The sequence below is a fragment of the Ptychodera flava genome, chromosome 6 (genome assembly GCF_041260155.1).
Source record: "Ptychodera flava strain L36383 chromosome 6, AS_Pfla_20210202, whole genome shotgun sequence".
Classification (NCBI taxonomy): domain Eukaryota; kingdom Metazoa; phylum Hemichordata; class Enteropneusta; family Ptychoderidae; genus Ptychodera; species Ptychodera flava.
The window spans coordinates 7,307,514-7,317,355 of NC_091933.1; the positions used below are offsets into that span (position 1 = coordinate 7,307,514).

Genomic DNA, 9,842 nt, shown 5'->3' on the forward strand with positions numbered 1-9,842 from the left:
TTACCTTGTATGATTTGGATTATTGAATTTGTTTTGACGTCATATTGCCAGTTCTCTTATTTACGTACGATTAAGGTAGAACGCGCCTCCGGGACAGATATTCTGACTCTAAAACTTTTAGGATTCTTTTCTGATACACCAGTTAATGGGCTAATTTTAAAGCTTTTCGAGAAAGAAAAATTTTCACCCTCTTAGTTTTTCGAATTCCAAAATTAATGATTTTTTTTTCATAGAGTTAACACAAGGACGGCGGCCATTTTGAATTTCAAATATTGGTAAATCTTGTAGAGGTTATTTATTTCTCTAGTACCAAAATTTGCACTGTGATCTTTGATTTTTATTCTTGGTTTCGAAAGAGAATGGGTGAAAGATTCCTTAAGAAAAGTTTAAGCAAAAGTTTGTGTTTTACTTACGAGGCGCATACTACCTTACGAGCAAGTGGGTATGTATGTCATGATGTGGTTAAATCTGGGCGCTTAAATAAATGATACAAATATGGTTAGGGAATGCCATTTAACCAATAACAATGCAGTTGTGAATCATATGTTCATAGTACATTTGAAATCCTAGGAGTTAGACAGAAATTCCAGGTTTATGACAAATATTCTTTTTTCTATATGCCTACCGAATACATATTTACACAGTCAAGATCAGACCATTGTTTGATACAGTGAATGGGACAAGGTTGTCGACAAATGAAGTAAGTACACGTCCTCATGACAGTTCTTATTTACATTGTCATGTAATGTTAACATCAACTGTATACACATCCAAGATATTTTCTTTCGTATGTCTGAGGGCAAAAGTCGTTTATTTGGTGTTGTTACTGCAGTGGATTTCAGTGTCGTTAGCTAGTTTAGAAAATTTCTTACAGTTGGGACCTTGTCACTTATACTGACATCCCCCTTTTACTCTTCCCTTCGCTAACATCGACGTTTTTCCATGATGCAACTTTGTTCTTTTTCCAAACTGTTTTGCCCTTTTTTAAACAAATTAACGCGTAAGTTATCAATGGTAAAAATAACATTACCTATGTTCCCAGACCCAAAGGTAGCACATATCAGTTATAATCTTAGGTGACCTTCCCCTTTTATCAATCTAACCTATTACTCCTCAGAAAACACTGGAGGATATTATGCTAAATATGTGACAACGGCGGATGAAATCCAAAACTGTGCCTTCGGTGTATCACTGGTACAGAAAATTGCGAGAAATTTGCGAGAAATGGACACTTTCTCGCTGTATTGCGAGAAGTAAGCGAGAATATAAACTTTCTCGCGATCAAGCTGCGAGAACTGTGCTTTCTCGCATGCATCTGCGAGAAATTTAATTCTCGCTATCAATTAGTGATAATGTTTTCTCGCTCTACATCTGCGAGAAATTGTGCAATTTTTGTGAAATGCTTACACAGAAGAACACAATTTCTCGCAGATGCAGAGCGAGAAAACAAATTTCTTTTATATTGATTGCCAGAATTCAGTTTCTCGCAGATGCTGAGTGAGAAAACACAGTTCTCGCCAGCTGATTGCGAGAAAATTAAATTCTCGCTACGTTATTGCGAGAAAGTTATGTATTCTCGCTTACTTCTCGCAAAAAGCGAGAAAGTGTACATTTCTCGCAAATTTCTCGCATATTTCTGAACTAGTGTTTGTTGACACTGCAAAAACTACTTTCTGACACAACTTTACGTTTTTTCCGACAGGTCATCGAACGTTTGGATGAATTATCAAACTCAATAACTGGTCTTTATAATATGAATGTGTCACAGGAGCAGAGCAAAGACATAGCATATGGTAAATGAAAACAAAAGACTCTTAGCCTTCTATGATGAAAGCGGTTTGACAGATGATTAGTGATATGAAGTTTATGTAGTTTGAAATCGGGTCCTTGAAAATATATTATTCTTCAAGGCATATAATTGATAGTTTATTCAATCTGTGAAGGCCAATATCTGCTTCGAGTTCGATAAATTGATATTTATTTTATCTTGCATTTTGACAAGTTTACTGAAAAATGTCCTCAATGTCAGAATATGCGTCTCATAATCAGACGTATGTTACTGATAACCCCTGGATCAACTTAATAATTTGATTTTTATATAAATAATAAAAACGAATATATATAGGTATGTCTCATCGTTACTTCCTGTACAATGTTTTACAGGAAGACTTGTCGTGTCCACCAAATAATGGAATTGAATCGGTTAATCACTGCCGATAAGCAATGTAATTTGCAAGACATCAAACAATTTTACATTTATGTATACACTGAAATCGTGCTCCAACTATCACTTTCTAAATCAGCTGAACGTGTCGATATGAATATTCGAACGAAATGATTCGATATGCAACGCATAATGTCTAGCTGTGTTTCGTGCCTTCTTTTAACATCTACTTTCTTTCAGTCGTGTTAAATGCAATAGACTTCGTCGCTGTAGCTATTTTGTCTTCATTCCCTGACGTCGAGAGCAGTCGTGATGATACAAATGCTTTCATACAATCCTTGCTAAATACGGCAGATAAACTTGCGACGTTTGTTCTTCTGAACAAAGAGCAAGGTACTGACCCCTTGCTACTGGAAACATCATCACTTCTATTAAATTTGGATAGCGGCTCGCCAAGCAAGTTTGTCAACTCCTCTATAGAAGTAGGCATTGGGTATGGATTTATTCTACCAGGAGATGATAAACTTGTTTTTAATCAAACAGATGAAGTGACCTCATTGAACAGGATAGTGAGTACATTTTTAAAATTCACAAAGTGTATAGATGTTATCTTTAGAGCGTGGTGGGCAACGTAGTACGTATTGAAGAATGGTCGTTTATCTCCGATATCATTAGATGGTACATGGCGCAAGTTCATGCAGTTTTTATACACAGTCAGTTATTGAAAAAAAAATAGAAAACGTTATGATGAAGTCAGGCTCTATCAGTTTTTGTTTTCTGTTATCATTTTAATTGCAATAGCAGAAATATGTAAGGAAGAGGATAAACATCATGATTAAAAGCTATTAAATTGTCAACTAGGATGATATCAGGTAAATTTAGGTCGTTTATTAGTTTGTGGCTCAGCGCACTTCTGATCAACAGAAACAGAGGGAATGTTTGATCACTCCATCATTATCTCACACAGGTGAAACGTCTCAAAAGGAGATCTTTGCAAAAAGAGAATGGGGGAAGTGCATCTTCGGAAAATGACGTTCTGGCGTTGTCGTTCACAGACAGGGAAGGCAATGGAGTAGAAGGTATAATATCTAATGTACTGCAATACAACGTTTTACTTTCTTTACCTCCGTCACCCCGAAATTAGACATGAAGTTCTTCTGTATTTTAATGTGGAACAACACCCGTATTTACTTGCAAGTACTGCCAGAAACTGCAGACAAAACTGTCGATTTATTTTTTTGTTTATACAAGGAACCCACAAAATTTTTTATCGTCTATACATTAAAAACATGATTGTGCATCCTTATATCGCTATGTATGGTGGAAATGATCTTAAGTTACTCATCCTCTTCATATGCAAGCATTTTAGTTTTAGAAATGTGAGAATCGGAACACCTGCCTGGTAATTCACATCCAACATGTTCATCATTTTGTTACTTTACCATCACTAAATATTTTGTGACTTTTTCAATTTGTATTGTTTTCACTGATGTGTCATAAATGTTTGCTCTGTGCACAAAGTGAATAATACAACGGATGAAATTCAAATTATGTTTGCGAGTGACCTCCCCGTCAATGAAGAACATGTATTAGTTGAAGGCATCTATCTCGACATGGATGATGTCACATATTTTGGAACAGTTTTCAAGGTGGGTCGATCCTGAACAATGTATACCATTTTTTATATTGTCCTGTATTCCATAATACATTCTATGCCTGTATCACCATTCTCTTACTATTTAGAGAGTACAGACATGAACCCGTATTTTTACATGTAACAGTTATTTTCCACTGTAATAGGAACTACTTAGAGCTAGGCGTACGCATGACCATCGTTGGTATTTTCACTCACATGTAGGACAGCTAGCTGAGCGAACAGGACTCATGACTCTCCTTTCCTCGTCATTATATAATAATAATAATAATAATAATAATAATAATAATAATAATAATAAAATTTGTTGTTTTGATTCAGCTCTTTGGCATAACACTAAATATCTACAAGTACAGCTTTAACCAAAACAAACAAAAGACACGTTGAATATTTGTAACCATTATTGCGACCGATGCCTTTCTCATCCACGGCCGGTCCCACAGTATGTTTTCATGTCATCTACCCTGCTGAAGAGTACGGTTCTCGTCGTCTGTACTTCATGTCAGAACCCCTATACGACAGGTTTCTTGTTGACACGTTGAAATATCTGGGTAGTGAATTATTGCGAGTATGGCCATAAATGACCCGGAAATTCCGATAACACTAAAAATACTCGCCACAGAGAAGGTAAATATATTGCTTCCGATTTGTACAGTGAGATTCAAAGGTCATGATCGTGTTTTGTGCAGGTTTCGGAAACAACATGTTGTAAGATACTGCCAAGAAAGTCATTAAGGTATTAAATAAGTGTAGTTGTATTTAGGAAAGTCAATAAAGAAAATATGCGAGTAGACGATATAAATTAATACCTTTGAAATGTTCTTTTTTCCCACTGCAATAAAGCGAACGAGTTACGATCCTGTACTCACTTCGGATTTTCCCTAAATTTGGCATATTTAACATTAAGGATATGTGCAATACGTTGAGATAAACTGACTGTTACGGCTACTATATCAACTTTGCATTCATAGTGAGATATCGTAGAGCTGCTCACTCTGTCAGGTGAGCAGTTTGCTCGATCGAGCTTGAAATCTAAAGTTGGCGCGATCATTTTGATACGATAGCCCAGCCGGTGTTTTACATCTCAAGCCACACGAAACTTAAATAGGAAAGCTCTTCAAATTATATTGTATGTATGTATGTATGTATGTATGTATGTATGTATGTATGTATGTATGTATGTATGTATGTATGTATGTATGTATGTATGTATGTATGTATGTATGTATGTATGTATGTATGTATGTATGTATGTATGTATGTATGTATGAGTGTGTGTGTGTGTGTGTGTGTGTGTGTATGTATGTATGTATGTATGTTTGTATGCATGGTTGTATGTATGGTTGTATGTATGGTTGTATAGTTGCATGGTTGTAATTATCGTATGATTGTATTGTTTGGATGGTTGTATGGTTAGTTGTATGTTCGATGGTTTAAACGAAAACCTGATTTTTATGTCTGACGTTTAGGGGCACAATGTCGTCATCACTAATATATAACGTAATTGACGTTTTGTATGTCACTCTCATTTTTTTCAAACTTCCTCTGCATTGCCTCTCCAGGTGTCGAATTTGGATCATGCATTTGTCATTATGTTGGAAAACTCTGAACTTCTCTATGGAAATGCCACGTCATATATATTCAACGACGTGGTCATGTACTCGAATCAGTACCGTGGATACATGTTCTCTGTTGATGTCCAGTTCAGTGGACACCATTCGAAAATTTTCATTCCAGACGACTACTTCATGGCAACCGGATTTTACTATTTGACCTTCACTATTCCAGGGAGTGAGTAACATACTCGTTCAAATCGTATTACCTGCCACCTTCATTGTGATTTCTATTCAAATTGATATTTATGGCTTTATCTTATAAATAACACGATCATACATTCATGCACAGTTGTCATTTGTACAGTATTTTTCATAATTCTCTGACTGAAATAGGCTTTTGTTATTTCAATGTGCAGATCGAGAAATGAAATTCTCTATTGCTGTTAAGGGGATCATGTGCACGTACATGGAAAAGCGAAGTAGTACATGGGATAGAAACGGTTGCCAGGTTGGTGTTAGCAGTTACTTTGAATTGCTTTTAAGGCTCGAAAATGATTTATTCAAACTCACTGTTGATTAATTTACAATTCATCAAATCCATACTTTTGCCTTTATGATCAGAAATTATAAATTATTCATAATTCCTACTTTTGATCCCTTTGTATTTTGATTAGAACGTTTTTCATATGTTTATTGCACCCTTTAAGGTAATAGTTTGTGTTCGTGTATTGTGAATGTGTAAATACATTGCTATAACTAGGGCTTAAGGCTGGGATGTCAGAGTTCTCTGTTTTGCAACGTAATACATTTTTGACAATAGGTTTACATAATTAAGTAGTTCTAACGCAAAGTAACTTGTACATATTCGCTGTGTTTTACAGGTTTCATCAATGTCTAACCTGACATCAACTGTGTGCCTGTGCAATCATGTGACTACATTCAATATTGCAAAAGTGTAAAAAACGGAGTTTCCATAAAAGTTGAGAGAGAGAGAGCGACAGAGATAGACAGAAGGACAGACAGACAGACAAACAGACATGGACAGATGGACACAGAGACAAAAACAGAGACACAGCAGAAAGAAACACAGAGACAGAGACATAATGTCATTTGATTGAACACCAGAATAAAACTTCAAAGAAGAACAGGGGAACAAAAGAGCAATTTGGCAAACCCGAACACGGACGAATCGTCAATTTAACGGAAAGGAAACTCTGACAGAAATACACAAATGGAACATTTATAATTAGTGACTTTACTATTCTTGGGATTTTCATTGACGATAGTCCTCGTATATACTCTGACCAAAATTGATTTGGTTGGGTATAATCTGTCCATTTCTTTAACAATGGAAACGTGTCGACTGGATTTTGCACGAGGAGTAATCCCTATAATATTTCGTTGCTGATGTCACAAGGACAACAATGGTATGTCACAAATGGTATACATTTGAAGAATTCAAGATAACTTGGGTTTTAATTTGTCATGTTTTACATTATTCTACATTATGTAAAACACGTTTAATTGTATCGTTTACCAATTTTGAACATTATTTATCATTAAATCCATTGATAACTTTGAAATTGTAAAGCACGTTTAATTATATTATTTACCATTTTTGAACATTGTTTATCAGTAAATCCATTGATAACTTTGAAATTGTCAAGCACTTTTGAATGCATCATTTAGCATTTTTGAACGTTATTAATCATTAAATCAATTGATAAATTTTTAACTGCAAAGCACATTTTGTTGTATTGTTTACCATTTTTGAACCCTATTTATCAGTCAATCCATAAATAACTTTGATATTGTAAATCACGTTTATCAATCAATCAATCAATCAATCAATCAATCAATCAATCAGAAGAATTTATAGAGCGCCAGTATCCACTGTACAAAGTTATGGCAAGGTGTCAGTAGGCTCTTTCTAAGAGATTGGTCTTGATGCTCTTCTTGAAATTGTCCAGACTGGAAGACTGTAGTATTTCTAAGGGTAGATTATTCCAGTTAAGTGGAACAGCACGCGAGAAGGCACGTTCACCATAAGTTGTCAGTCTGCATTGTGGAACATGAAGAAGATGCTTGTCATTTGACCGGAGAGTACGGGATATAGGTTTACGGTGGATTCAGTCTGGTATATATGTTGGAGTGCTGTCATGAAGTGCCTTGTAGGTGATGAGTAGAGTCTTGTACTGGATTCTGATGACAACTGGTAGCCAATGTAGATTTATAAGAACAGGTATGATATGATTGAATTTCCTGGCACGTGACACCATTCTAGTTGCAGTGTTCTGGGCGTGCTGAAGTGGTAAGATGTCTTTGGCAGGTTATCCGTATAATAATGAGTTGCAATAATCGAGTTTTGTGGTAATGAGGGCATGAACAAGCATTTTGCAGGCTTCGTCGGTAAGATAGTGGCGGATGCGACCTATTGTGCGAAGGTGGTGATAAATGGATCTGCAGGTGAAGGTTATGTGGTGTTGTAGACTGTGCTGGTAGTCAAAAGTAACGCCAATATTGCGGGCTGATTTTGCGAGTTGTATGCAGGAGGATCCAATGTTAATGTGGTCGATGGGACGAGGCAGGCGGTTGAACTGTGACCGGATAAACAGGACTTCTGTCTTGCTGTCATTGAGTTGCAGATTGTTTTGTTCCATCCAGGTTTTGATTTCTTGATTCCATCTTGCTCACTGCTAACGTTTAATTGTTTTGTTTACGATTTTTGAATGTTATCATTAAATCCATTGATAACTTCGATATTGTAAAGCACGTTTAATTGTATCATTAACCATTTTGTAAACGTTATTTATCAGTAACTCCATTGATAACTTTGAAAATGTAAAAAACGTTTAATTGTATCGATTACCATTTTTGAACGTTATTTATCATTAAATCAATTGATAACTTTGATGTTGTAAAGCACTTTTGCATTGTATTGTTTACCATTTTTGAACGTTATTTATCATTAAATCCATTGATAACTTTAAAATTGTAAAGCACGTTTAATTGTATTGTTTACAATTTTTGAACGTTGGTAATAGTAAATCCATTGATAACTTTAAAATTGTAAAGCACTTTTAAATGCATTCTTTCGCATTTTTTAACCTTATTTATCATTAAATCCTTTGATAACTTTGAAATTGTAAAGCACTTTTAAATGCATTGTTTACCATTTTCAACTTTGTTAATCAGTAAATACATTGATAAATTGAGATTTTAAAGCACTTTTGAATGCATTGTTTACCATTTTTTAACTTTGTTAATCAGTAAATTAATTGATAACTTTAAAATTGTAAAGCACGTTTAATTACATTGTTTACCATTTTTCAACATTGTTTATCAGTAAATACATTGATAACTTTGAAATTGTAAGCACTTTTGAATGCATTCTTTAGCATTTTTGAACGTTGTTTATCAGTAGAGCCATTGATAACTTTGAAATTGTAAAGCACTTTTAAATGCATTGTTTACCATTTTCAACTTTGTTTATCAGTAAATACATTGTTATATTGATATTGTAAAGCACTTTTGAATGCATTGTTTAGCATTTTTGAACGTTATTTATCAGAAAATCCATAAATAACTTGAAATTGTAGAGCACGTTTAATTGCATCGTTTACCATGAAAACTTCACCTTTTTGTGAAATAGCTAGAATATTTAATCTTATATACCCATACTTTAGCATAGCATTTCAAATATCGGAAGCATTTATTGCTAGCCGTAATGTTTAGACATAAATTTATTGTTCTTCAGAGACTGTTCACCACAAAAAATTTCGAAATTTGGAATGAGATGGACACAGACTAATGCACCCAACTTCACTTATGTGTACCCAAAAGGTGCTTGAAATGCCAATGCGGTAAACGCACAAAGAATGGAAGTTATGACACTTTTCTGCTTATAGGACCGTGAATCGTTTAAAGGAAGGTTCAGCCAAGTAAAAAGTCTACGCCGACAACTAAATACCACTTTCCTTTAACGGCCAAATTTCGAATGGGGAACCAGCATGTCGTCTGAGTTAGGCATAATTTTAATCATATAGCGTACATAATAAATATGATTCAAGGAATAAAATCTCCATCCGAAAATTCAGCTGTTTAAAATTAATGCACAAAATTTATGACACATTTATTTATTCATAATCAATCATTTTCAAAATCAACTAATATTACTAAAATGGTATGCGGCTTGAAATTGACCGAAACTTTTTCTTAAAGCGTTCCTTATGAAATTTTTCAATACAAAACCCAATATAAAAGTCAGTGACCAGAGAAACAAATGATCTGCCAGCATTTACATATATTTGCAGTTTAAAATTGCCGCCATTTCTTTGTTAACTAAATGGGAAATATGAAATTTTCGAATTTCGGAAACTAAGTCTTTGAAACGTTTTGTATCTCTAACTTTAAAATGAGCCCAAAAATGGTATATCAGAACAGAATTGTGAAAATTTGAGACTAAATA

The 9,842-nt window shown here is 34.6% G+C and overlaps 1 long non-coding RNA gene across 1 annotated transcript; it reads left to right on the forward strand.

Annotated features, from left to right (window-relative positions):
- Positions 1 to 3,137: 3,137 nt before the first annotated feature.
- On the forward strand, positions 3,138 to 5,601 carry LOC139134747 (uncharacterized). Its single transcript, XR_011552863.1, has 3 exons — positions 3,138 to 3,243; positions 3,686 to 3,813; positions 5,381 to 5,601. It is a non-coding gene; the product is annotated as an uncharacterized lncRNA (long non-coding RNA).
- The last annotated feature ends 4,241 nt before the right edge of the window (positions 5,602 to 9,842 follow it).